Source organism: Jaculus jaculus, chromosome 8, assembly GCF_020740685.1.
Source record: "Jaculus jaculus isolate mJacJac1 chromosome 8, mJacJac1.mat.Y.cur, whole genome shotgun sequence".
Classification (NCBI taxonomy): domain Eukaryota; kingdom Metazoa; phylum Chordata; class Mammalia; order Rodentia; family Dipodidae; genus Jaculus; species Jaculus jaculus.
The window spans coordinates 17,689,492-17,716,071 of record NC_059109.1 but is presented as its reverse complement, the minus strand read 5'-3'; the positions used below and the strand labels follow the sequence as shown (position 1 = coordinate 17,716,071).

Genomic DNA, 26,580 nt, shown 5'->3' with positions numbered 1-26,580 from the left:
CTTTTTCTCTTTATCTCTCAAATAAACAAAAAAAGGAAAAAAATTGAAAAATAAAAAAGGAATTTGGAGGTGGCTGGCAAGATGGCTCTATGGTTAAAAGTGCTTACTTACAAAGCCTGACAGCCTGGGTTCGATTCCTCACTGCTCACGGAAAACCGGATGCACAAAGTGGCACATGTATCTGGAGTTCCTTTGCAGTGGCAGGATGCCCTGGCACACCCTTTCTCTCTGTCTCTCAAATAAATAAATATTAAAAAAAAAAAAAAACACCTGTGAGCTAGACATGGTGGATCATGTCTTTAATCACAGCACTTGGAAGGCAGAGGTAGGAAGATCATTATGAGTTTGAGGCCACCCTGACACTATATAGTGAACTGTGAGGAATAAATTTGGAATGGTTAGGCCACTTTGTTCATCTGGTTTTCTTTTTCTTTTTTTTTTTTTAATTATTTATTTGAGAGTGACAGACAGAGAGAGAAAGACAGATAGAGGGAGAGAGAGAGAATGGGCGCGCCAGGACTTCCAGCCTCTGCAAACAAACTCCAGACGCGTGCGCCCCCTTGTGCATCTGGCTAACATGGGACCTGGGGAACCGAGCCTCGAACCGGGGTTCTTAGGCTTCACAGGCAAGCGCTTAACCGCTAAGCCATCTCTCCAGCCCTGTTCATCTGGTTTTAAGTGGGTACTAAGGAATCAAACCTGGACCTTCACGCCTTGCAAGCTTGCACCCTTAACCACTGAGACATCTCTCCAGCCCAGAAACACCAGGCTTAAGAGCCACTCAAATATTTTGATTACTGATTAATGATGTTACCTGTTCAATTCTATTCTTAAAGGTCAGATTTAGTCCATTTACTCTAGGTCATAAGAATATGCCTTTTTTATTTCTTTTTTTCTTTTTTGGCTTTTCAAGGTAGGGTCTCGCTCTACCCCAGGCTGACCTGGAACTCACTTGGTAGTTTCAGGGTTGCCTTGAACTCATGGCAATCCTCCTACCTCTGCCTCCCGGGTGCTGGGATTAAAGACGTGTGCCACCATGCCCGGCCTCTATATTATTTTTTAACTATATTTTTATTGGGTTGGAGAGATGGCTTAGTGGTTAAGGAATTTTCCTGCAAAGCCAAAGGACCCAGGTTCAACTCCCCAGGACCCACCTAAGCCAGATGCACAAGGGGGCACATGCATCTGGAGTTCGTTTGCAGTGGCTGGAGGCCCTGGAGCACCCATTCTCTTTCTCTCTACTTACCTATTTATGTATCTCTCTCTCTCTCTCTCTCCCTCAAATAAATAAATAAAAATTTTAAAATATATTTTTATTTAGGGACTGAAGAAATGGCTTGGTGGTTAAGGCACTTACCTACAAAGCCTAAGGACCTGGGTTCAATTACCCAGTACCCACATGAAGCTAGATTCACAGTGGTTCATGGATCTGGAGTTTGCAGCTGCTAGAGGTTCTGGCATGCCTATTCTTAATCTCTATCTATCTATCTATCTATCTATCTATCTATCTATCTATCTATCTATCATCTGCCTCTTTCTCTCTGTATGTTTCTCAAATAAATAAATAAAATGTTAAAAAAAATAATAAAGTTGTTGGGCATGATGGTGCACACCTTTAATCCCAGCACTTGGTAGGCAGAGGTAGGAAGATCGCCATGTAAACCCACCCTGAGACTACGTAGTGAATTCCAGGTCAGCCTGGGTTAGAGTGAGACCCTACCTCAAAAAAACTAAATAAATACACTTATTTATTTATTATTTGCAAGGAGAGAAGGAGAATGAGAGAGAGAAGAGACAGAGGGAAAGGGTGCACTAGGGCCTCTAGCCACTGCAAACAAACTCCATATGGTCTGGCCATGCTGTACATCTGGCTTTACATGGGTACTAGGGAACTGAACCTGTGCAGTTAGGCTTTGCAAACAAGTGCGTTTAACCACTGACCCATCTCTCCAGCCCTATTTTGTTTGTTTGTTTGGTTTTTTGTTTTTTGAGGTTGGTGTCTCACTCTAGCTCAGGCTGACCTGAAATTCACTGTGTAGTCTCAGGGTGGCCTCAAACTCACCACGATCCTCCTACCTCTGCCTCCAGGGTGCTGGGATTAAAGGTGTGCGCCACCACACCCGGCATCCAGCCCTATTTTATTTATTTATTTATTTGAGAAATAGAGTATGGGCACACCAGGACCCCTTGCTACTGCAAATGGACACTAGACACATACAACACTTTGTACATCTGGCTTTATGTGGATACTGGGAAACTGAACCTGGGCCAGCAGGCTTTACAAGCAACCACCTTCAACTACTGACTATCTCTACAGCCCACTGCTCCTTATTTTTTTAAGCAAGGACTCACAGAACTCACAGACTCAACTAGCTAGCCAGATTCATCTGTCTTGGCCTACTGAGCACCATCATGCCTGGCTTTCATGCATGTGTTAGTGATTAGAACTCAGGTTCTTATGCTTAGGTGGTAAGCACTTTATTAGTTGAGCCATCTCCCCAACTGCAGTCTGCTTCTTTTTAATTTTTATGTATTTATTGGCAAGCAGAAAGAGGGATAGAAGAGAGATACACAGAATGGGTGCACCGGGGCCTCCAGCCATTGCAAACTAACTTCAGATGCAAGCACCACTTTGTGCATCTGGCTTTATGTGGGTATTGGGTAATTAAACCAGGGTTGTTAGGCTTTGCAGGCAAGTGCCTTAACTGCTCCACCACCTCTCCGCCTCCTCAATATGTATTTTTTTTTTCTCAAAATAGGGTTTCCCTCTAGCCCAGGCTGACCTAGAATTCACACTGCAGTCTCAGGGTAGCTTCCAACTCAGGTAATCCCCCTACCTCTGCCTCCCAAGTCAACCTGTGTTTTGCATTCTGCAAACTTCTCATGGCAGATACTTGATTCCCAGGGCAAAGGTGTTGGGAGGTAGGACCTTGAAGAAGTGCTTAGGTTACGATGACTACTTTCATGAGTGGATTAATGCCGTTACTGGAGAAGTGGGCTCATCGTCATGGAAATAAATACCTTATAAACGGGTGAGGTGGGCTTCTTTCTCTCTCTCCCACCCTCTCTACCTTTCCACTGTGGGATAATGATGCAGGAAGGACCTTGTCAGATATCAGCCCTTCTTTGATGCAAAATGGCCTGGATATCCATGACCTCACAGTGCCTGGCACTACCTATACAAGACACTCATAATAGGAGGAAAAGATGATGACATCAAAATGAAAGAGAGGGCTGGAGAGATGGCTTAGCGGTTAAGCGCTTGCCTGTGAAGCCTAAGGACCCCGGTTCTAGGCTCGATTCCCCAGGACCCACGTTAGCCAGATGCACAAGGGGGCGCACACATCTGGAGTTTGTTTGCAGTGGCTGGAAGCCCTGGCGCGCCCATTCTCTCTCTCTCTACCTATCTACCTCTCTCCCTCTCCTTCTCTCTCTCTGTCATTCTTAATAAATAAAAATGAACAAAAAAATTTTTAAAAATAAAATAAAATAAAATAAAAAATAAAAGAGAGACTCATAGAAAGTTGGGGAAGAGAGGGAATTGTGTTTTTTGTCTGTAATTATGGAAGTTGTCAATAAAAAAACAGTTAAAAACAACAGCCGGGTGTGACGGTGCACGCTTTTAATCCCAGCACTCGGGAGGCAGAGGTGAGAGGATTACCATGAGTTCAAGACCATCCTGAGATTATGTAGTGAGTTCCAGGTCAGCCTGGGCTAGAGTGAGACCCTACCTCAAAAAAAAAAAAAAGTTAAAAACAAAAGAAACAGGCTAAAACAAGATCTATTGTGATTCTATCCCAGAGCTCTGCAGAAGAAAAAAAGGTAACCCAAGTGCCCTTCAGATATCTGACATAAATTATCAGTTCCTCAGTTGAAATGATTTGAACATCTTGCTTGGTCATTTGTGTGTAGAGACAAGGAAAAGTGCTAATTATTAAGTGTGTGGCCACCTAAGAAGTGTTCCTCAGCTTTATCAAGAATATTTGTAGTGTTGTTTTTCAAGGTAGGGTCTCACTCTAGTCCTGGCTGACCTGGAATTCACTATGGAATCTCAAGGTAGCCTTGAACTCACAGCACTACTCCTACAGCTGCCTCCTGAGAGCTGGGATTAAAGGCGTGCGCCACCACACCTGGCTAAGAATATTTTAATTTTCAGTTATTTTTAAATAGTACCTCTTTAAATTTGGCCTCGATATCCAAGACCTCCCAGGGCCTAGCAATACCCACACAAGACCCTCATAAGAGGAGAAAAAGATGATGACATCAAATAAAAAGAGACACTAATGGACAGAGGGAGGGGACATGAGGGAGAGCAGAGCTGTGAAGGAGAAAGTGGGGGGGGGAGAAGGAAGGGAAATACCATGGTTTGTTGTCTGTAAGTATAGAAGTTGTCAATTAAAAAAATATATATGATATAATATTATTTATTTATTAAATAATATCAATTTATAATGTTTATTTATTAATATAATATTTATTAACATAATTTAATTACTATATAGTCATAATATTATCATAATCAATATATGATTAATATATAATTTATTAATATAATATTAGTTAATATAATAAGTTAAATAAGTATAAAATATAATCAAACAAAATAATAAAAAATATATGTAATTTAAAAATAGTACCCCTTAAAAATATGTCTGTGTCCACTCATGCACCAGGGTCTTTTGCACCAGGTGCATTAATGTTGGGGAAATAAACCTGGGCAGGCAGGCTTTGGAAGCAAGTGTGTTTGCGTGTTTGTTTGTTTGCTTGCTTGTTTTAAGGAAGATTCTCACTCTAGCCCAGACTGGCCTGGAACTCATGGCAATCCTTCCACCTTAGCCCCCTGAGTGCTGGAACTAAATACGCGCACCACCCACTGAACTGTACAAGTGCCTCTAACTGACCAACCTCGTCCTCAGCACAAGAACAGATTTTATAAGATGGGTGTGGTAGGGCACTCCTATCGTTTTACCATTTAGGAGCTGGAAGCAGGAAGATCAGAAGTTCACAGTCATCCCCAGCTACAAACTGAATTCTGCACTAACCTGGACTACATGAGATCTGGTCTCAGAAACAAAACAGAGAGAGCTGAGTATTGAGATGCACATCTTCAGTGCCAGCGCTTGGGAGGCACAGGTAAGATCACTATGAGTTTAAGGTCAGCCTGAGTTCCAGGTCAGGCTGGGCTAGAGTGAGACCCTACCTCAGAAAAAACAAAACTATACATTTACATATATATATCTGGAGAGATGGATCAGCAGTTAGGTGATGGCCTTGGTTGGTTTACCCAATACCCACATAAAGCTAGATGCACAAAGTGGTGCGCGTGCCCGGAGTTTGCTCTATGCAGTAGCAAGAGGCCCTGAAGTCCCCATGCTCGCTTTTGCTCTCTCTCTCTCTCTCTCTCTCTGTTTACCTCATTGTCTTTCTCTTTCTTTCAAATAAATAAAAATATTTTTATGGTTGTTTTTTAGTTTTTTTATAAGTCTATTTATTGAAAGGCTCTGAAAATAGTAATAAGGCCTTCATCAACAATTAACAAGTTTTCAAGATAGTAACAGTATGAAACATTAAGGGTGTACATCAAAACTCCGTGTGTTCTACATCGGTCTGGCAGCAGATGTAGGACCTGTCAACATTTGCATTTGTTCAGGTGCATAACCCACATCCCAGACACCACTTTTCTCTGGCCCTCAGGCAGGTCCCCGCTGTATTCAGTTACCTGCACAGACACCTGGGGACAGGTCGCCTCAGCTTGACCGCTCTGGAGCCAGACCACACTCAAGAGCTGTTCAGATGCTGAGGAGTCAGCAAGGGCCCGAGGAGACGGTGGGCCCTACCATTAAGAGGCAGAAGCAAGCTCAGGACAGACCGCTCTGCAGCTTCCTGGCGGCACGAAACAAGAGCCCCAGCTCCTTCTGGAAGCCAGTACAAGAATGGGCGGCCTCTCCCTTCCTGCCGCTGCTACTCTAACAGGTGAGGACAAAACGCAAGGCGGGTGCCTGACTTTGAGACAATGATAGAGGACCCCGCTGAGCTCCGGCTGACCACGGACTACATGGGCCCAGGGCCTGTGTGCCACCCAGGTACCCTCTCACTCAGACCTCCACATGGCTGCTGTTCAGACACAAACCAAAACTCTTTTTTTTTAAATTTTTATTAGCATTTTCCATGATTATAAAAAAATATCCCATGTTAATTCCCTCCCCCCCCGCACACTTTCCCCTTTGAAATTCCATTCTCCATCATATTACCTCCCCATCTTAATCATTGTACTTACATATATACAATATCAACCTATTAAGTATCCTCCTCCCTTCCTTTCTCCACCCTTTATGTCTCCTTTTCAACTTACTGGCCTCTGCTACTAAGTATTTTCCTTCTCACGCAGAAGCCCAGTCATCTGTAGCTAGGATCCACATATGAGGGAGAACGTGTGGCGCTTGGCTTTCTGGGCCTGGTCAAACCAAGACTCTTGGAGAAGGAGGACAGGCCCATGGACTGGGTGTCCTCAATACTGAGCTTATCTCAAAAGCCTGTTGGCCACTGCAAATTGAGAAGGCGGAAGCATGGAGCCCTGGCCCGGACCCTCTGCACTGGGCTGGATACAATGTAAACACTGGACAACGGGCATCCCCCCTCTACATCTTCACAAAGTGTGTGCAAGAAAATATGTACATAAGCACTTCAGAAAGTTAAAAATGATCTCTAAAAAGCACACACAGACTTTAAAATGTCCCGGGAGCTACTGCCCTGCTGTGTGAGGAATGTGGAGGTTGCCCTGTGGCTGTGCCAGGTATGACCTCTGTCTGCTATGGAAGAAGAGCCAGAGGCTTTGGGCAGACTGGGGCGCCTGGCCGTCTCCAGAATCCAGAGCAAAGCAACCCACAGCGAAGCTGCAAGGGAGAAAGTACAGGCCCCAGGGCTAAGCAGGGCTGCTAAAGGAATATTTTTGGCTGAGACATTTATTTCAATATCAAAGAGAAATTCATTCTGACCCCCTCAGAATTTCAACAGACTGATTTATGGGGGGCTCCTACCCTGGACTCTGAGGGACCTGCTAGGGGAGGTGCAGGATGTTCAGGAGGTACAGTTCTCACGTTGCTTCTTTAGAAATGAAAAAAAAGTCAGATGTGAAAACATTAAAAAGCTGATCTGTTCTGCAGAAGGCAGACCCAGGCTCTCCCACTAGGCAGGCAGAATGTGGACAGCCCCATGAGGTACAGCCAGGTCAGCCTAGGGAGGGTTAAGGCCCAAGGGCTCAAGGCTAGGCCCAGGAAGAACAGCCTAGCTGTCCTCTTCATCCTCATCTTCATCCTCATCCTCTGGGAAGTGAGCTTGCTTCTTTCGAACATTTCAATGCAGACACTGGGCGAGGCTCTTGAACCAGTCTCTCTTGGGGTCTTGGACACAGAGGGAGGGGAGCAGGTAGCAGGAGGTGGTGATGCTGATGCTGTCTCCATGGCTTATTTCCTGCCTCTTCCTTCTGTCAAAAGACACCCATGCGGTATTCCTGGCTTCTGGAGACAGTGTAATCTTCAGCGCGACCCCTGCAGGGACCACGATAGGCCAGATGACAGCGAGCGGGGGGCAGATGGGTGTAACCATCATGGCTGGCATGTTGGGGTGGACCATGAAGGCCCCGGCTGCACCCACATATGCTGTACTGCCCATTGGGGTGGGCACGATCACTCCATCGCCCTGTACAGTGGTGATGGGGTGTCCATCCAGGTAGACATCCACGTTGGACAGGTAGGAGGGGCCTCTATCAAGCACTACCTCACTCAAGACCTGATACTGCATGGCCTGCTTCCCTCCTTCAGTGTCCAGGCCATTCTCGCCAAGGCTATTGTGGACATCTGTCCTCTTGTCTCTGAGCTCCTTCACTACCCTGACCTCCACCTGGCTCCGTAAGATAACAGCTATATTCCCCTCTATAACCTGTTTTACTGGGGTCTGGAAGTTCTCAAAGTTGAATGGAGTCAGGAAGCCCAGAAAGCCCAGGTGGAAGGGGAAGGCCATTACTGGAGGCACACTGCCCTGGAAAAGCGAGGAGGCATAAAGGAGGGTGCCACCTCCTCCCAGGCATATAATGAAGTCTATATGGTTGGAAATGTCGTCAGAATCTTCACGGAAAGTGCAGAACTTCTTCTTCACTGGTCCAAAGTTTTCATCACTCACTATGGCAGGGTCTTCCAGCACTTTCTTTTCCACATATACAATCATGTTGTTCTCCTCCATGAGGTACATGCGGAGCTCTTTGAAGGGCTGCAACAGGGTGGCATCGCTATCTTTTTAATGAGAAGCACACTCTCGGGAGACTTGTTCCACGTCAACCGCTGGCTTGCAGGGTCCTGGATGTGCATGACAGTATGGGAACTCTGCAGCACACAGGCCTTTGGTCCAAATGTGGTCACTGGGCACGGTCCATGGAGAGAGCGTGTCCTCCTGAACTCCTTGGTGCTGCCCAGGGCGGGTGAGCCTGATAGGCTCGAGACTTGGCTCGGCCCGGGATAGGGTGATGGTAGCTCCAGGTCTCATCCCCATGACATGCTGAGCAGCAATACGAGGCTGAGTCTGGACTCAATTCCTTACTCAGGTTCATCTTTTCTTGTTCCACTTCCATAATTTATAAAGGAGCAAAGCACGGATATCGTCCGGTGCCGCGTGCCTGTGCGGACGTATACATGCCCGGCCGAGCCCGCGGGCCCCGCCGTCCCATGGCCGCTCTGTCCCGGTGCCGGCCAGCAACCTTTTATGGTTTTTTAAACCAATATATTTTAAGAGAGACAAAGAGAATGGGCATGCCAGAGCCTCTAGCCACTGCAAACAGACTCCAGATGCATCTGCCACTTTGTGCATCTGGCTTTATGTGGGTCCTGGGGAATCAAACTCTGGTCCTTACTCTTTGCAGGCAAGCACCTTAAGCACTGAGCAATCTCTTCAGCCCAAATAAATACATTTACAAAAAACAAGAGCCAGGCATGGTGGTAAATGCCTTTAATCCCAGCACTCAGAGGCAGAGGTAGGAGGATTGCCACAAGTTCAAGGCCACCCTGAGACTACACAGTGAATTCCAGATCAGCCTGGGCTAGAGCAAAACCCTACCTCAAAAAAACAAGAAAAAAATTTAAATTAATTAAAAGGAAGAAGAAGGAGAAGGAATGCTGAGCAGCGCCTTCATCTCTCTGTTTCCTGACTGTGGACACAATGTGACCAGCCACCTCAATTCCTGCTGCCATGATAGACTGGCTGTATCCTGAAATTGTAAGGTAAAAAAAAAAAAAAAAAGAAACCTTTCTTGGGCTAGAGGGATGACTTAGTGGTGAAGGTGCTTACCTGCAAAGCCAAAGGACCCAGGTTCAATTCCCCCAGGACCCACATAAGTCAGACACACAAGTGGCACATGCATCTGAAGTTCATTTGCAGTGGCTGGAGGCCCTGGCACATAAGCACTTCAGAAAGTTTAAAATAATCTCTAATAATCTCTCTCTCTCTCTCTCTCTCTCTATCTCAAGTATATAAATTTTTTAAGTTAAACTATAAAAAGAAGAAACCCTTTTTAAGTCGCTTTTGTCATGTAGTTTTGCACAGCAAAGAGAAAAGTAACTGACAGAACAGCATTCTGTAACTAAGCAAAAGCCAGTTCCTTTTATAATTTTGTAAAATCCTTGGGACAATGTAGCTACTTCTCAGTTTATTTTGTTTCTGAAATATCCAAAAGCCATTTAAGATCCCAGCTGTTGAAACTTCCCTTACTAACTTCCCTTACTGGCAGCCTTTGAAGAAATATTCAGATTTACTAAGCTACTTAAATTGCTTATGAGGTTCTGGGGACAAAGAGCCATCTTAAAATTATCTTAAAAGATTTACTTGTTTCCTTAGTCATGCACCCACTACAAACTGCATACTTTAAAAAAATATTTGGGCTGAAGAGATGACTCAGTAGTTAAGGTGCTTGCCTGCAAAGCCTAAGCACCCAAATTCAATTCTCCAGGTCTCATGTAAGCCAGATGCACAAGGTGGAGTTCATTTGCAGTGGCTAGAAGCCCTGGTGCGCCCTTTCTCTCTCCCTCCCTTCTTCCCTCCCTGTCTCTAGTAAATAAATAAAAATTTTAAAATACTTTATTTATTCACTCAAGAGAGAGAGAAGGAGGGAGAGAGAGAGAGAATGGGAAAGCGAGTGTGTCTAGCCACTGCTAACAAACTCCAGATGCATACACCACCTTGTGCATCTGGTTTTACATTTTACATAGGTACTGGGGAAATCAAACCTAGGTCCTTTGGCTTTGCTGGCCAGTGCCTTTGCAACTAAGCCATCTCCCCACCCCCAAATGGCACACTTTAAAATGCTAGCTTTCTAGCAGGGTGTGGTGGCACACGTCTTTAGTTCCAGTACTTGGGAGGAGGCAAAGGTAGCAGAATGCCGTAAGTTCAAGGCCAGCCTGAGACTCACAGTGAGTTCCAAGTCAGTCTAGGCTAGAGCAAGACCTTACCTCAAAAACCAAAAGAAAAAAAAGAAGCTAGCTTTCTGTTAGCCCTTCAGCTCTGAGGGCAGCATGAATCCCTAAGAGTTAAAATAGACACAGACATATGGATCAGTGCCAGAAAAGGGGATCCCCAAGATACACCCACACATCCTGCTTTGAAGTCCCTTAAAGTTTTGAACTCTGAACTTTAAGAGGAATCTACCAAAAGGGGAGGGGGCTGGAGAGATGGTTCAGTGGTTAAAATCATTTACTTACATAACCTGATGGCTCAAGGTTCAAGTTCTCAGTACCATGTAAAGACAGAGGCACAAAGTGACGCATGAGCCTGAAGTCCATTTGCCGTGGCACTTGGCCTTGGCACTCCCATTTTCTCCTTCCTCGTTGTCTTTCTTTTCTCCTGTCTTCCTTCCTTCCCTTCTTTCTTTTTTCATCTTTCCTTCCTTCTTCCTTACTTATTTATTTGCCAGAAGGAAGACACAGAACAAGAGTGGGCATGCCAGGGCCTCCAGCCAGTGCAAACAAGCTCCAGATACGCGCGCCACTTTGAGCATCTGGCTTACGTGGGTCCTGAAGAACTGAACCTGGGCGGACAGGATTTGCAGGAAAGCAGCTTAACCGCTGAGCCATCTCTCCAGCCTTCCTTCCCCACTTTCTGTCTCTGTCTCTCTCAAATAAATGAGTACTGTAAAAATAAATAAGCTGGGCTGGAGAGATGGCTCAGTGGTTAAGGCACTTGCCTGTGAAGCCAAAGGACCCAGAATTCCCTTCCCCAGAAACCACATAAGCCAGATGCACATGGTGACTCATGCATCTGGAGTTTGTTTGCAGTGACTAGAGGCCCTGGCATGGCCATTCTCAAATAAATAAATAAATAAATAAATAAATAAATAAATAAATTAATTAAATTAAACTATTGATCCAGTTATGGTGGCCCACACCTTTAATTCCAGCACTTGAGAGGCAGAAGTAGGAGGATCGCCATGAGATCAAGGTCCCCTGAGACTACATAGTGAATTCCAGGTCAGCCTGAGCTACAGCGAAACCCTGCCTTGAAAAAATAAAAAAAATTAGGTAAGTAAATAAATATTTATAACGTTGGCTTCTGTGTGTTTAATTACTTCTGAAATGAGCAACTAATGGCTTCCCTTAATGCGTGAGAGAATTCACAAATTAAGGACAAGAAAAAGGAGAAAGAGTGTGTGACAGAGATGGCCGTATCTGCCACGTGTGGAAGAAACAAATGATCTTGAGAGTCTCTTGCTGTTCCCCACTTCCACCAGGGCAAACAAGGCTGTCTTGCATTTTTCCAGTTTCACATCTTGGCCACAAGATGGCAACAGTGGTCCAAGACAATCAGCTCTTCTGAGGTTAGACAAGGAAGAGATAGAGGAAGACAAAATAGCTATAGATGAGGACGCAGAAGGATACAGCCAGTCTGGTGAACTGAAAGGCAGAATTGTCCTGAGAGGAAAGTAGGAGGTCAAGGTCATCAGCAGCTACTCAGTTTCAGAGCAGCTTTGGCCTGATACTCTGCCTCCGAACAAACAAATGCTAGCCGGGCGTGGAGACACACTGTTGATGCCTACAAGGGAGGCAGGGAGAGGAGGATCGCATTGAGTTCAAGACCACCCTGAGACTACACGGTGAATTCCAGGTCAGCCTGGGCTAGAGCTAGACACGACCCCAACTTCTACTCGCCCCCCCCCCCCCGGAAAAAAGAAATGCTAATGTCTTGGTGGTTAAAGGTGCCTGTTTGTAAAGCCTAATGGCCCAGGTCCCAGGACCCGTGCCAGATGCACAAAGCGAAACATGTATCTGGAGTTCATTTTCAATGGTAAGAGACCTTGACACTACCAGCCCCTCCTCCCCGACTCTCTCAAATACATAAATAAATAATGTATTTATTTATGTTGGTTTTTAGAGGTAGGGTCTTGCTGTAGCCCAGGCTGATCTGGAATTCACTATGTAGTCTCAGGGTGGTCTCAACCTCATGGCAATCTTTCTACCTCTGCCTCCCAAATTCTGGGATTAAAGGCGTGCGCCACCACGCCCAGCATAAAAAATATTTCAAAAGACAAAGAAGAGGGGGAAGAAAAAAAGAAGGGGGACTGGAAAGATGTCTTAGCAGTTAGATATGGCTTGCTGGAAAAGCCAAAGTACCTAGGCTCAATTCCCCAGTACCTACGTAAAGCCAGATGCACAAGGTAGCCCATTTGACTGGTGTTCGTTTGCAGTGGCTAGAGGCCCTGACGTGCCCATTCTCCGTTTGCCTCTTTCTTTCTAAATGCATACAGAAATACATTTTTTAAAAATCGGGCACAATGTTACATGCCTTTAATTCCACCACTCAGAAGGCAAAGATGGGAGGATTGCCATGAATTCAAGGTTACCCTGAGAGTACATAGTGAATTCCAGGTCACCCTGGGCTAGAGCAAGACCCTACAAGAAAGAAGGTGCTGGAGGGATGGCTCAGTGGTTAAAGGTGCTTGCTTGCAAAGTCTATGGCCCCAGGTATATTCCTCAGTACCCAGGTAAAGTCAGATGCACAAAACGATGCATGCAGCTGGGTGTGGTCTTACACACAGGCCTTTGATCCCAGCACTTGGGAGGCAGAAGTAGGAGGATAGCTGTGAGTTCAAGGCCAGCCTGAGACTACAGAACAAATTCCAGGTCAGCCCGAGCTAAAGCAAGACCCTACCTCAAAAAGAGAGAGAGAAAAAGAGAAGGCTGGAGAGATGGCACAGCAGTTATTGCACTTGCCTGTATACCCTAATGACCTGAGTTCGATTCCCCAGTACCTAGATAAAGCCAGATGCACAAAGTGGCACATGTATCTGGAGTTTCCTTGCAGTGGCCTGACGCCCTGGCCTGCCCATTCCCTCTCTGTTTCTCTTCTCTCTGTCTCTCTATGCTTGCAAAGAAACATTTAAAAACCAAGCGGGCGATAAAGCAGTCAGGGGTTAGAGAGATGGCTTAGCAGGTAAGGCATTTGCCTAGGAAGCCTAAGGACCCAGGTTTGATTCCCCAATATACACGTAAGCCAGATGCACAAAGGGGTGCATGTGTCTGGAGTTCATTTGCAGTGGCTAGAGGGCCTAGCTTCCCCATTCTCTCTCACTAATAAGTAAAATGTAAAATAAAGAAGCAGTCAGGCAGCTCCAAGGCAGGCAGGCGCCGGGAGGAGTGACGAGGGTCCTACGCCTGCTTCATGGTCTGTGAGCTGTGCTGCGCTCCTCGGCAACTACCGACGCAGCAAAGCGATGCGTGATGGTTTTTCCATCTTTCTTTCTTTCTTTCTTTCTTTCTTTCTTTCTTTCTTTCTTTCTTTCTTTCTTTCTTTTTAAATTTTTAAAAAATTTTTTATTTATTTATTTGAGAGTGACAGAGACAGAGAGAAAGACAGATAGAGGGAGAGAGTGAGAATGGGCACGCCAGGGCTTCCAGCCTCTGCAAACGAACTCCAGATGCGTGCGCCCCCTTGTGCATCTGGCTAACATGGGACCTGGGGAACCGAGCCTCGAACCGGGGTCCTTAGGCTTCACAGGCAAGCGCTTAACCGCTAAGCCATCTCTCCAGCCCTCTTTTTAAATTTTTATTAGCATTTTCCATGATTATAAAAAAAAATCCCATGGTAATTCTCTCCCTCCCCCCCCCACACTTTCCCCTTCGAAAGTCCATTCTCCATCATATTACCTCCCCATCTCAAACATTGTACTTACATATATACAATGCTAACCTATTAAGTACCCTCCTCCCTTCCTTCCTTTTTTTTTTTTTGCAGGAATTTTTTTTATTTTTATTTTTTAAATTTTTTAAATTTTTATTAACATTTTCCATGATTATTAAAAAAAATATCCCATGGTAATTCCCTCCCCCCCCACACACTTTCCCCTTTGAAATTCCATTCTCCATCATATTACCTCCCCATCTTAATCATTGTACTTACATATATACAATATCAACCTATTAAGTACCCTCCTCCCTTCCTTTCTCTTCCCTTTATGTCTCCTTGTTAACTTACTGGCCTCTACTACTAAGTATTTTCCTTCTCACGCAGAAGCCCAGTCATCTGTAGCTAGGATCCACATATGAGAGAGAACATGTGGCGCTTGGCTTTCTGGGCCTGGGTTACCTCACTTAGTATAATCCTTTCCAGGTCCATCCATTTTTTCTGCAAATTTCATAACTTCATTTTTCTTTACCGCTGAGTAGAACTCCATTTTTTTTCCATTTTTGAAGCAAGGTCTTATGTAGCCCAGGCTGGCCTGGAAATTCCCATGAAGCAGCAATGACCATGAATGCCTCGACTCTCCTGCCTGCGCTTGTGACATGCTGGGATGACAGGCCCGCACCGCCACATCCAGCTCAGATTTTCTTAAATTTATTTTATTTATTTGATTATTTACTAAGTAATTATTTAGTAGATACGAGTGATGCAGCGTCCATCTTTTTTTTTTTTTTTTTTTTTTTAAATGGGTGCTAGGAAGCCAAACCTAGCATGTCAACAGTGGAAAGAGAGGCAGAGACAGGAGACCCACCTGAAAGTTCAAGGGCAGCGAGCCTGCAGACGTGGCTGTGAGCAGTGGGAGACCCTGCCTCAAACAAGGGGGAAGGGGTGAAGACACACCGCAGCTATCCTCTGACCTCCACACACTCACCATGACACGTGTGCATCCCTCCACACACACATGAACGTGCACGTACCCACGTCATGCGCACACACACACACACACACACACACACACACACACACACAAACACCAAAAAAACACTGTTTTCTGTCCCCTTTTTTTTTTTTTTTCTTGAGGGTTTCACTGTAGCCCAGGTTGACCTGGAATTCACTATGGAGTCTCAGGGTGGCCTCGAACTCACAGCGATCCTCCTACCTCTGCCTCCCGAGTGCTGGGGTTAAAGGCGTGCGCCACCACACCTGGCTGAGACGGCTTTTTTCCTTTTGATATACGGTCTCACTTTAGCCCTGGCTGACCTGGAACTCACTCTGTAGTCCCACGCTGACCTCAGACTCACAGTGATCCTACCTCTGCATCTGGAGCGCTAGAATTAAAGGTGTGCACCATCATGACCAGCTCCTCTATTTCTTTCTTTCTTTTTTTTGAGAATGAAAAAGAAAGAGAATTGGCACACCAGGGCCTCAGCCACTGCAATTGGACTCCAGATGCTTATGTCACCTAGTATGCATGTGCAACCTTGCACTTGCCTCACCTTTGTGTGTCTGGCTTACATGGGATCTGGAAAGAGACTGAACACGGGTCCTTAGCCATGTCTCCAGCCCCTCCCCCTCTATTTTATTATTATTATTATTATTATTTTGCTTTTTGAGGTAGGATCTTGTCTTGCTCTAGCCCAGGTTGGCCTCTATTTCTTTTTCTTCTTTTTTTTTTTCTTTTTGGTTTTTCGAGGTAGGGTCTCACTCTGGCTCAGGATGACCTGGAATTCACTATGTAGTCTCAGGGTGGCCTCGAACTCACGGCGATCCTCCTACCTCTGCCTCCCGAGTGCTGGGCTCTATTTCTTATCTTGTGACAGAATATCAATTGAGATAACATCAGTAACTCAGTGTATTAAATTTATATGGTCATATTTAAGTTATAGGAAACAAAATCATTTCCTCAAGGGACTTTGCCATATACTTGGAGAAAATAGTCATATGTTTCTGGTTGTGTATGGGATAGTTATACATGTTAGCAGAATTATGACCGTATCAGAAATTTACCTGGAAATTAATCACAACATGAGGAGATATGGTTGGGTGTCAAGGTGTGCCACCATGCCCAGCTTCATAACTTATTTTTTTGGCTTATTATTAAATGCAAGCAAGGAGAGAGAAAGAGAGTGAGAGAATTTGCATGCCAGGGCTTCTTGCCACTGCAAACCAACTCCAGATGCATGTGTACTTTTTGTATCTGACCTTGTGTGGGTACTGGGAATCCAAACCTGGGCCATTAGGCTTGTAAGCGAGCTCCTTAGCCCCTAAACCATCTCTTCAGAGCTCTGTAATTTTTAAAATATTTTGTTTATTATTATTGGGCTGAAAGGATGGTGTTGCAGTCCGGTTCGCATTGCTGGTAGAAATCACCCAACCAAGAGCAGCTTCTGGGAAAAAGAGGTTTATTTGGCTTACAGGCTCGAGGGGAAGCTCCACGATGGCAGGGGAAAACAATGGCATGAGCAGAGGGTGGACATCACCCCCTGGCCAACATAAGGTGGACAATAGCAACAGGAGAGTGTGCCAAACACTAGCAAGGGGAAACTGGCTATAAAGCCCATAAGCCCACCCCCAACAATACACTCCCTCCAGGAGGCATTAATTCCCAAATATCCATCAGCTGGGAACCTAGCATTCAGAACACCTAAGTTTATGGGGGACACCTGAATCAAACCACCACAGATGGTTTAGCATTGAAGGCGCTTGCCTGTGAGGCCGAAGGGCCCAGGCTCAATTCTCTAGAACTCACGTACTGCAATACAGAAAGTGGTGCATGCCTCTCGAGTTCGTTTGCCGTGGCTAGAGGCTGTGGCGTTCCCATTCTTTCTGTCTCCTCTTCTCTCTCTCTGTTGAAAATAAAAAATATTTTAAAAATATTTTATCATTATTTTTTTTTAATTTTTTTTTTTTTTTAAGGGAGAGATAGAAGACGGAGAAAGACAGAGAGTAAGAGAGAATGGGCATGTCAGGGCCTTCAGCCACTGCAAACAAACTCCAGATGCGTGTGCCATCTTGTGCATCTGGCTTACGTGGGTGCTGGGAATTGAACCTGGGGTCCTTTGACTTTGCAGGCAAATGCCTTAACCACTAAGCCATCTCTCCAGCCCATATTTTATCATTATTATTTATTTTTGAAGTAGGGTCTCACTCTAGCCCAGGCTGACCTAGAATTCACTACGTTGTCTCAGGATGGTCTCAAACTCACCGTGATCCTCCTACCTTTTCCTCCTAAGTGCTGGGATTAAAGGTGTGCGCCACCACGCCCGGCCATGAGTAATATTTTCTAAAGGAGGTAAAGACATAAAGAGTATGAGGAAGTCACAATTAGATTATATCTACTCCCTTAATAAAACAGGTTTAATAATAGTTTGAGTTTAGTTAAAACATAAGCATGTATATGAATTACCTATTTTATCTCATTTCAGACAAAAACATACCTAATTTCATTCCAAACTGAAATACTATGACTGTCAAAATTCGTCCAAGTGTCTGTTTTATGCTGAAAAGCAAATACTGTTCGACATGTAAACAATGGAGAGCAGGGGAAGGGCACAGATCAAAGTCTTGCACTGGAGTGAGTTAGCAACAAACCAGAAGTCACTTTTGTTTGTTTTGATTTATATTTTTCAGACAGGTTCCCAGATAAAGCAGCAGCAGCCACACCCAAACTGTTAAAAATTGTAGAAGGGGCCATGGTGGCGCGGGCCTTTAATCCCAGCAGAGCTAGGAGGATCACAGTGAGTTCAAGGCCACTCTGAGACTACATAGTGAATTCCAGGTCAGCCTGGGCTAGAGCAAAGCCTTACTTTGAAAAAAAAAAAAAATCTACAAGGGGGAGGGGGCCGGGCTGGAGGAATGGCTCAGGGTTAAGGCGCTTGCCTTCAAAGCCCAATGACCCGGGTTTGAGCCCACAGCAAGCCAGATCCACAAAGTGTCACATCCATTCTCTCTCTCTCTCTGCTTGCAAATAAGTAAAATATTTAAACCAGGCATGGTGGCACACTCCTTTAATCTCAGCACTTGGGAGGCTGAGATAGGAGGATCACCGTGAGATTGAGGCCAGCCTGAGACTACATAGTGAAGATAGTGAATTCCAGGTCAGCCTGGGTTAGAGCAAGACCCTACCTTGATAAACTGTATAAATATATGTGTGTGTGTGTGTGTGTGTGTGTGTGTGTGTGTGTGTGAGAGAGAGAGAGAGAGAGAGAGAGAGAGAGAGGAGAGAGAGAGAGAGAGAGAGAGAGAGAGACTGATTTCCTGAAAAGAATATAAAGCAACAGGGAGTTGTTGAGCAATCTACTTTTTTGTGTGTGAGGGTTTTTTTTTTTTTTGAGGTCGGTTCTCCCTCTAGCTGGCCGGGCTGGAACCCACGCTGAAGTGCCACGGCTGGCCTTGAATTCACAGCGATCCTCCCGCCTCTGCCTCCTCAGTGCTGGGATGAAAGATGTGCGCCACCATGCCCAGCTAAGCAATTGACTTTTTATGTGCTTTTTCTTGCACTAATGTAATTACACTATACCTTACATCCCCTTTTACAAGAGGAAACCGCCTCAGTTATCATTTTCCTGCCTTTGGCGATTATTGCTTCCTGTGGAGAAATGCTTGGGGTCTGAATAAACCAGCAAACCGGGTTTCTCCTGGGTAACCATTAACCAGCATATCACATCTCAATCACAGGGACCGGGTGGAGGGAGGGACGCTCCCTCCTCAGTCAGCAGGAGGGAAAACAAAGAGGAGTGGGGTGCAGGGTTGGGGGGAGAAGAGCAGGCTATTTCAAAACAAATTGGATTTCTTCTAATTTCCTAGAACTAGATAGTTTTGCCTTTCTTTGCTCATTTTTTTCTGAAGACATAACCCAAGTGATTGTGCAATTAGGTTTGATATTATTACCTTTTTACTAATGAGCTTCCCGTAGAGATCCTATCTCAGGTGTTAATGGCACATTGATATCAGGCAGGAAATCAAACCAAAAAAAGAAAAAAAAAAGCAAGAACAAGCCACCATACATTATTTAGATCTATTACTTACTTGGCCGTGTTGTCAGGATTTTATATTTTGTTGGCTGAATTAGGCTTCGTTGTGAAAAGCTGCATTGCAGGATCTTCGCTTTTGATCTTGGCAAATATTATGTCAATTTAAGAATCTGCAAACATCCCCTGCCTCTGGCTTTTTTTTTTTTTTTTTTTCTTTTTGGTTTTTCAAGGTAGGGTTTCACTCTAGCCCAGGCTGACCTGGAATTCAGTATGTAGTCTCAGGGTGACCTCAAAACTCTCTGCAATCCCCCCACCTCTGCCTCCCAAGTGCTGGGACGAAAGGTGTGTGCCACCATGGCGGGCTCTCTTATTTTTACCCTTTGTAGCCTGTAAATTGTGTTCAGGCCTATCAAAGAGCAAGTGGGTGATTCCAGCTTCTTCCCTACCCACTACCAGCTCCATGGCTGGTGGGCACAGCCTGTTTTCTAATTAATCAATTAATCATAGCATCAGAGTTAAAATATTTAGCTAACCAGGGGGGGAAAAAAGAAAGAAAGCTGTGAGTGGACAAAGTACCAACCTTACAGTTCTGAGTCACCCCCCTGGAATGTAAATATGTTCACACCCACCCAGTTTATCTTGACTTCTGAAAATGATCTAGAAGAAAGCAACCATTTCATGGGCTGGGCCCCAGGGCTCAGCTTCCCAGAAGCAACCTTTCCTGGCAGAGAGATTCAGACACAATGCTCAGATCCCTGAACCACCAGGGGCCTTAAAGCAAGGCCTCTGCCTCTGTTACGGCCCACACTGCCAAAGGGAGATAGGTTTCTTAGTATGGTCTAAACACAGGCAGCTGGTACTGGTAGCCAGCGCTCCATTATGCATGTGCATAAACCCACCCTAAACGTTCCCACGCCTTTTTGTGCTTGTAATGGCATCCCTCCAACATTTTGTTTATAGACTGTATCATAAATTACAATGTGCTCAGGGAATAAAATGTATTATACTCTTAATATAGATGAGGAAAAACAACTAAATGACTAAAAATATATGCAAACTAACGTATTTGCATTGTTCTCGTTCTGAAATTGCTTCCTGGGCTGGAGAGATGACTCAGTGGTAAAGGCAGGCACTTGTCTGCAAAGCCTAATGACCCAGATTTGATTCCCCAGTACCCACATCAAGCCAAATGCACAAAGTGGCGCATATGTCTGGAGTTCATTTGCGGCGCCTAGAGGCCCTAGCACACCCATCCTCATTCTGTCTCCTTCTCTGTATCTCTCCTTGCAAATAAATAAATAAAAATTTTTAAAAATTGCTTCCTCTATTGGGTTTATTTCCTTTAAACATGCAACTGGGACACAGGGATAGGGAGATGGCTCAGCAGTTAAAGGCACTTGCTTGCAAAGCCTGTTGGACAGGGTTCAATTCTCCAGCCACCCACATAAAACTGGACATGGATATAAAAAGTGGAGCAAGCACCTAGCTTTTTTTTTGCTTTTGCAGCAGCAGCAAAAGATATCCTAGTGCCCCCATACACACAAATGCAAATAAACACACACACACACACAAACACACACCATGGCATGCACCTATAATCCCAGCATTTGAGAGGTAGAAGCAGGAGGATTAGAAGTTTAGTGTCATCCTCAATCATAGTGAGTTCAAGGCCAGCCTTGGTTACATGAGACCTTGTCTCAAAAACATAAGTGAATGAGCTATATGTGGTGGCCTTTAATCCCAGCACTTGGAAGGCAGAGGCAGGAAGATCGCCGTGAGCTCAAGGCCACTCTGAGACTACATAATGAAATCCAGGTCAGCCTGGGCTAGAAAGACACCCTATTTCAAAACACAAAACAATAAAATAATAATAATAATAATAAGTGAATGGAGCTGGAGAGATGGCTCAGTAGTTAAGGGTGCTTGCTTGTAAAACCTGCCAGCCTGGATTTGATTCTCCAAGACCCATGTAAAAAATTCAGGCACACAAAGTGGGCACATATGTCTGGAATTTGTTTGCAATGACAAGAGCCCTTGCATGCTCATTCTTTCTGCCTCTCTCTCAAATAAATAAAATATATTTTTTTAAATAAGTGAATAGGAGTTGGTTTAGCAGTTAAAGCACTTGCCTACAAAGCCTAAGGACTCATGCTCAACGCTCCAGGTGCCACATAATCCCGATGCCCAGTGATGCAAGACCGCAAGGTCATACATGTGCACAGGGGGCTGCACGCATCTGGAGTTTGATTGCAGTGGCTAGAGAGGCCCTGGAGCACCAATTCCCTCTCTCTCTCTCTCTTTCTCACTTGCTATCTTGCATAAAAAAGAAGGCCAGTCTGTTGGGTTTGACTCAAATAAAATAAAACAAAACATTTTTTTTTTTAAATGTGAATACAGCCAGTGTAGTGGTACATGACTTTAATCTCAGCTCTTGGGAGGCAGAGGTAGGAAGATCACTGTGAGTTCTAAGTCAACCTGTGCTAGAGTGAGACCTTACCTCAAAAACAAACAACACCACAACAGCAAAAAGGGAGGGGTTGGAAAGACGGCTTTGTGATTAAGGCGCTTGCCTGGGAAGCCTAAGGACCCAGATTCGATTCCCCAGTACCCACATAAGCCAGATGCACGAGGTGGTGAATACATCTGAAGTTCATTTGCAGTGGCTAGAGGTCCTGGCATGCCCATTCTCTCTCTATATATATCTGCCTCTTTTTCTCTCTCAAATAAATAAATATATATTATTATATAATAAATTTTATATATTTATATATATGCAATTTTTTAAAGTGAGGGCTGGAGAGATTGCCTAGAGATTAAAGGCACTTGCTTGCAAAGCCTAATGGCCTGGTTTTGATTTCCCAGAAGCCACATAAAGCCAGATGTCCAAAGTGGCACATTTGTCTGGAATTCTTTTACAGTGGCAGGAGGCCTTGGCGTGCCCATATTCACTTTCTCTTTCTGCCTCCCCTCTCAAATAAATAAATATTTTTTCAAAGACTGGATAGGGCTGGAATGATGGCTCAGAGAGTCACTTGCTTGCAAAGCCTGATGGCCTGGGTTCCACTCCCCGGTACTTGCATCATCAAGCCAGCTGCACAAGAAGCACATGTGTCTATACTCTGTCTCTGTATCACTCATTCACTCTCTCAAATAAAGAAATATTTTAAAAAATAAGTAAATAGCCAGGTGTGGTAGTGCGCACCTTTAAGGTAGAAGGATTGCCATGAGTTTGAGGCCTCCCTGAGACTACATTGTGAATTCCAGGTCAGCTTGGGCTAGAGCAAGACCTTACCCTGAAAAACAAACCAAAAAAGTGAATAAATAACAGATATATATACATACGTATATTTATATATATATTTGGCATACATTTCTATTAATTTTTTTCAGTTTAATAAACCAGTCTCAGTTCTAAGAGGTTCTTGAAGGATAAAATGGAAGAGGTCAGGCACAGCGGCATGTCTGTAAGTCCCAGCCACTAGGGAAGCTAAAGCAGGATGATTGGGAATTCAAGGGTGGCTCGGACAAAACAGCCAGGCATGATCTCAAAAAGGAAGGAAGGAAGGAAGGAAGGAAGGAAGGAGGAAGGAGGAAGGAGGAAGGATGAAGGAAGGAGGAAGGAAGGAAGGAGGAGAGAGGGAGGGAGGGAGGGAGGGAGGAAAGAAGAAACGGGGATAAAGGAACTAACTAATCAATGAAATTATACAATTAATCGTACAACCAGGGCTGAAGAGATGGCTTAGCAGTTAAGGCACTTGCCTGGGAATCCTAAGGACCGGGGTTCGATTCCCCAGGAGCCACATAAGCCAGATGCACAAGGTAGCGCATGCTGATGGAGTTTGTTTGCAGCAGCTAAAGTCCCTGGCATGCCCATTCTCTCACTCTCTCTTTCTTTCTCAAATAAAATAAAGCCAGGCATGGTGGCACATGTCTTTAATCCCAGCACTCGGGTGGCTGAGTTAGGAGGGTCACTGTGAATTCGAGGCCACCCTGAGACTGCATAGTGAATTCCAGGTCAGCCTGGGCTAGAGTGAAACCCTACTTCAAAAAACCAAAATTAAATTTAAAAAATTTAAAAAAGATATTTATTTTAAAAAAATCATTCATTCTGACCAACTAGGATTTATAGCAGAGATGCAGGGATGGTTCAATATATGCACATCAATAAATGTAATACACTATATAAATGGACTGAAGGACAAAAATCATATTATCATCTCAATAGATGCAAAAGGGTATTTGACAAAATCCAACATCCCTTCATGGTGAAAGTCCTGCAGAATCTGGGAATAGAAGGAACATATCTCAACATAATAAAGGCTGTTTTATGACAAACCTACAGCCAACATGGTACTAAAGGGGGGAAAACTTGAAGCTGTTCCACCAAAATCAGGAACAAGACAAGGGTTTCCACCGTCCTCATGTTTTCTTTTTTTTTAATGTAGGACTGGGGCTGGAGAGATGGCTTAGTGGTTAAAGAGCTTGCCTGAAAAGGCAAAGGACCCAGGTTCAACTCCCCAGGACCCATATAAGCCAGATGCACAAGGTAGTGCATGTGTCTGGAGTTCATTTGCAGTGACTAGAGACCCTGGTATACCCATCCTCTCTTTCTGTTTCTTTCTTTCTCTTTCCCTCTCTTTCTCAAATAAATAGATAAAAATAAAATATTTTAAAAAATAAAGCGTAGTACTGGAAGTCTTAGCTATAGCAATGTATAACAATCAGGCAAGAGAAACACATAAATTGGATACAAATTGGAAAAGAAGAGATCAAATTATCATTATTTGCAGATGATATGATTCTATACATAAAGGACCCTAAAGACTCATTCACTCTCTCAAATAAAAAAAAATATTTTAAAAAATAAGTAAATAGCCAGGTGTGGTGGTATGCACCTTTAAGGTAGAAGAACAGCAAACTGTTAGAGCTAATAAACCCTTTTAACAATGTAGCAGTATACAAACTAAACACATAAAAATCAATAACCTTCCTATATACTAACATGCTAAGGATGAAATCAGGGAATCAGTCCCATTCACAATTGCCTCAAAAAAAAAGTAAAGCACCTTGGAGTAAACCTAGTTAAGGAAGTGAAGGATCTCTACAATGAAAACTTTAAAACACTCAAGAGAGAAATTGCAGAAGACACTAGGAAATTGATAGACATTCCATGTTCTTGGGTTGGAAGAATCAATATTGTGAAAATGTCAATCTTACAAAATCAATCTATACATCTAAGGCAATCCCCATCAAAATTCCAATGGCACTCTTTAAGGAAATAGAAAAAACAATCCTCAAATTTAATTTGGAAGCACAAAACCCCTCAAATATCCAAAACAATTTTGAACAACAAAAAATAAGGCTGGTGGTATCACCGTACCTGATTTTAAGCTATATTACAAAGCCATAGTAACAAAACCAGCATGGCACTGGCACAAAGACAGACACATAGATCAGTGGAACACAACAGAGGACCCAGATGTAAATCCAGGCTGCTATAGCCATTATGTACTGGAGAAAAAGACAGCCTTGTCTACAAATGGTGCTGGGTAAATTGGATATCTATATGCAGAAGAATGAAAATATATCTTGCTCTCTCTCCATGCACAAGAATTTCGTCCAAATGGATCAATGACCTTAATATCAGGCCCCAAACCCTGAAACTGCTAGAGGAAAAAGTAGGGGAAACCCGTCAACATATTAGTATAGGTAAGAACTTTCTGAATATAACCCTGGTTGCTCAGGAAGCAAAACCACTAATCAACCACTGGGACCTCATGAAATTAAAAATCTTTTGTACAGCAAAGGGCACTGGGATTAGAGCAAAGAGGCAACCTACAGAATGGGAGGAAATCCTTGCCAGCTAAACATCTGCCAGAAGATTAATATCCAGAATATACAAAGAACTCAAGAGCTAAATAATAAGAAATCAAACAACCCAATTAAAAAAATGGCTATGCAACCAAATAGAGAGTTCTAAAAAGAAGAAATTCAGATAGCCTATAACATGTAAAAAAAAATTTTTTTTTGTTTTGTTTTTTGAGGCAGAGTCTCACTCTAGCCCAGGCTGACCTGGAATTCACTATGTAGTCTCAGGGTGGCCTCAAACTCATGGCGATCCTCCTGCCTCTGCGTTGTGTGCCACCATGCCCAACTCTAAAATTTAAAAAAAATAATAATAATAATATTTTTTTAAAAAGGACAAAAATAATACAATTTTTTTAAAAAGCCAGGCTTGGTGGTACACGCCATTAGTCCCTCTGAAAATACCTCTTAAATTTGCTATGCAGGTCATGCAACAAATCATAGATATTTACATAAGGCTCTTCCCATGTGAGTGTCTCTCAGGATAATAAAGAAGTCAACAGAGGTAATTGTTGAAAAGCAATTGTTAATGTAAAGTACCAGGTGGAGAGCGCCAGCTGTACCAGCCAGACCACAGTGTGAAAACAGACAAGTTATTTCACCACTGCACAACTCAATTTAGCATTGTAAAATGTGGACAATGTTGTAATTGTGTTGTATTGCCATAGTGATTAGTAAAAACAGATGAGGGCTGAAGGGATGGCTTAGTGGTTAAGGCATCTACCTACAAAGCCAAAGGACCCAGGTTCAATTCCCCAGGACCCATGTTAGCCAGCTGCACAAGATGGCGCATGCGTCAGGAGTTCGTTTGCAGTGACTAGAGGACCTGGCACGCCCATTCTCTCTCTCTCTCTCTTTCTCTCTGTCAAATAAATAAATAAAAATAAAAATAATTTAAAAAAACAGATGAGACATAGAGATGCTAGATAAATGATAGAGAATAAGATTGGGACAGTATTCTCTACATAGTTGTCACTGTTTCTTCAAACCAAGCACGCTTGTTTTGAGAATTCTTTCTGGGCTGGAGAGATGGCTTAGCGGTTAAGCGCTTGCCTGTGAAGCCTAAGGACCCCGGTTCGAGGCTCGGTTCCCCAGGTCCCACGTTAGCCAGATGCACAAGGGGGCACATGCGTCTGGAGTTCATTTGCAGAGGCTGGAAGCCCTGGCGCGCCCACTCTCTCTCTCCCTCTATCTGTCTTTCTCTCTGTGTCTGTCGCTCTCAAATAAAATAAATTTAAAAAAAAAGTTACAAAAAAAGAGAATTCTTTCTATTTTAATATTTAAAATATCATTTAAAATATGTATATCATAGCTGGGCACGGTGGTGCATACCTTTAGTCCTAGCACTCAGGAGGCAGAGGTAGGAGGATGGCTGTGAGTTTGAGACCACCCTGAGACTACATAGTGAATTCCAGGTCAGCCTGAGCTAGCAGGAAGCCTTTCCTCAAACAACAAAACAGAAAAAGTTGTTGAAAAACAGAACCTCTGGCATTTAATTATAAATGACATTTTGCCTAACATGAATTTT

At 43.9% G+C, this 26,580-nt stretch overlaps 1 pseudogene; it reads right to left on the bottom strand.

Annotated features, from left to right (window-relative positions):
- Window positions 1–7,139: 7,139 nt before the first annotated feature.
- Window positions 7,140–8,623, bottom strand: LOC101596169 (annotated as a pseudogene).
- Between the last annotated feature and the right edge of the window lie 17,957 nt (window positions 8,624–26,580).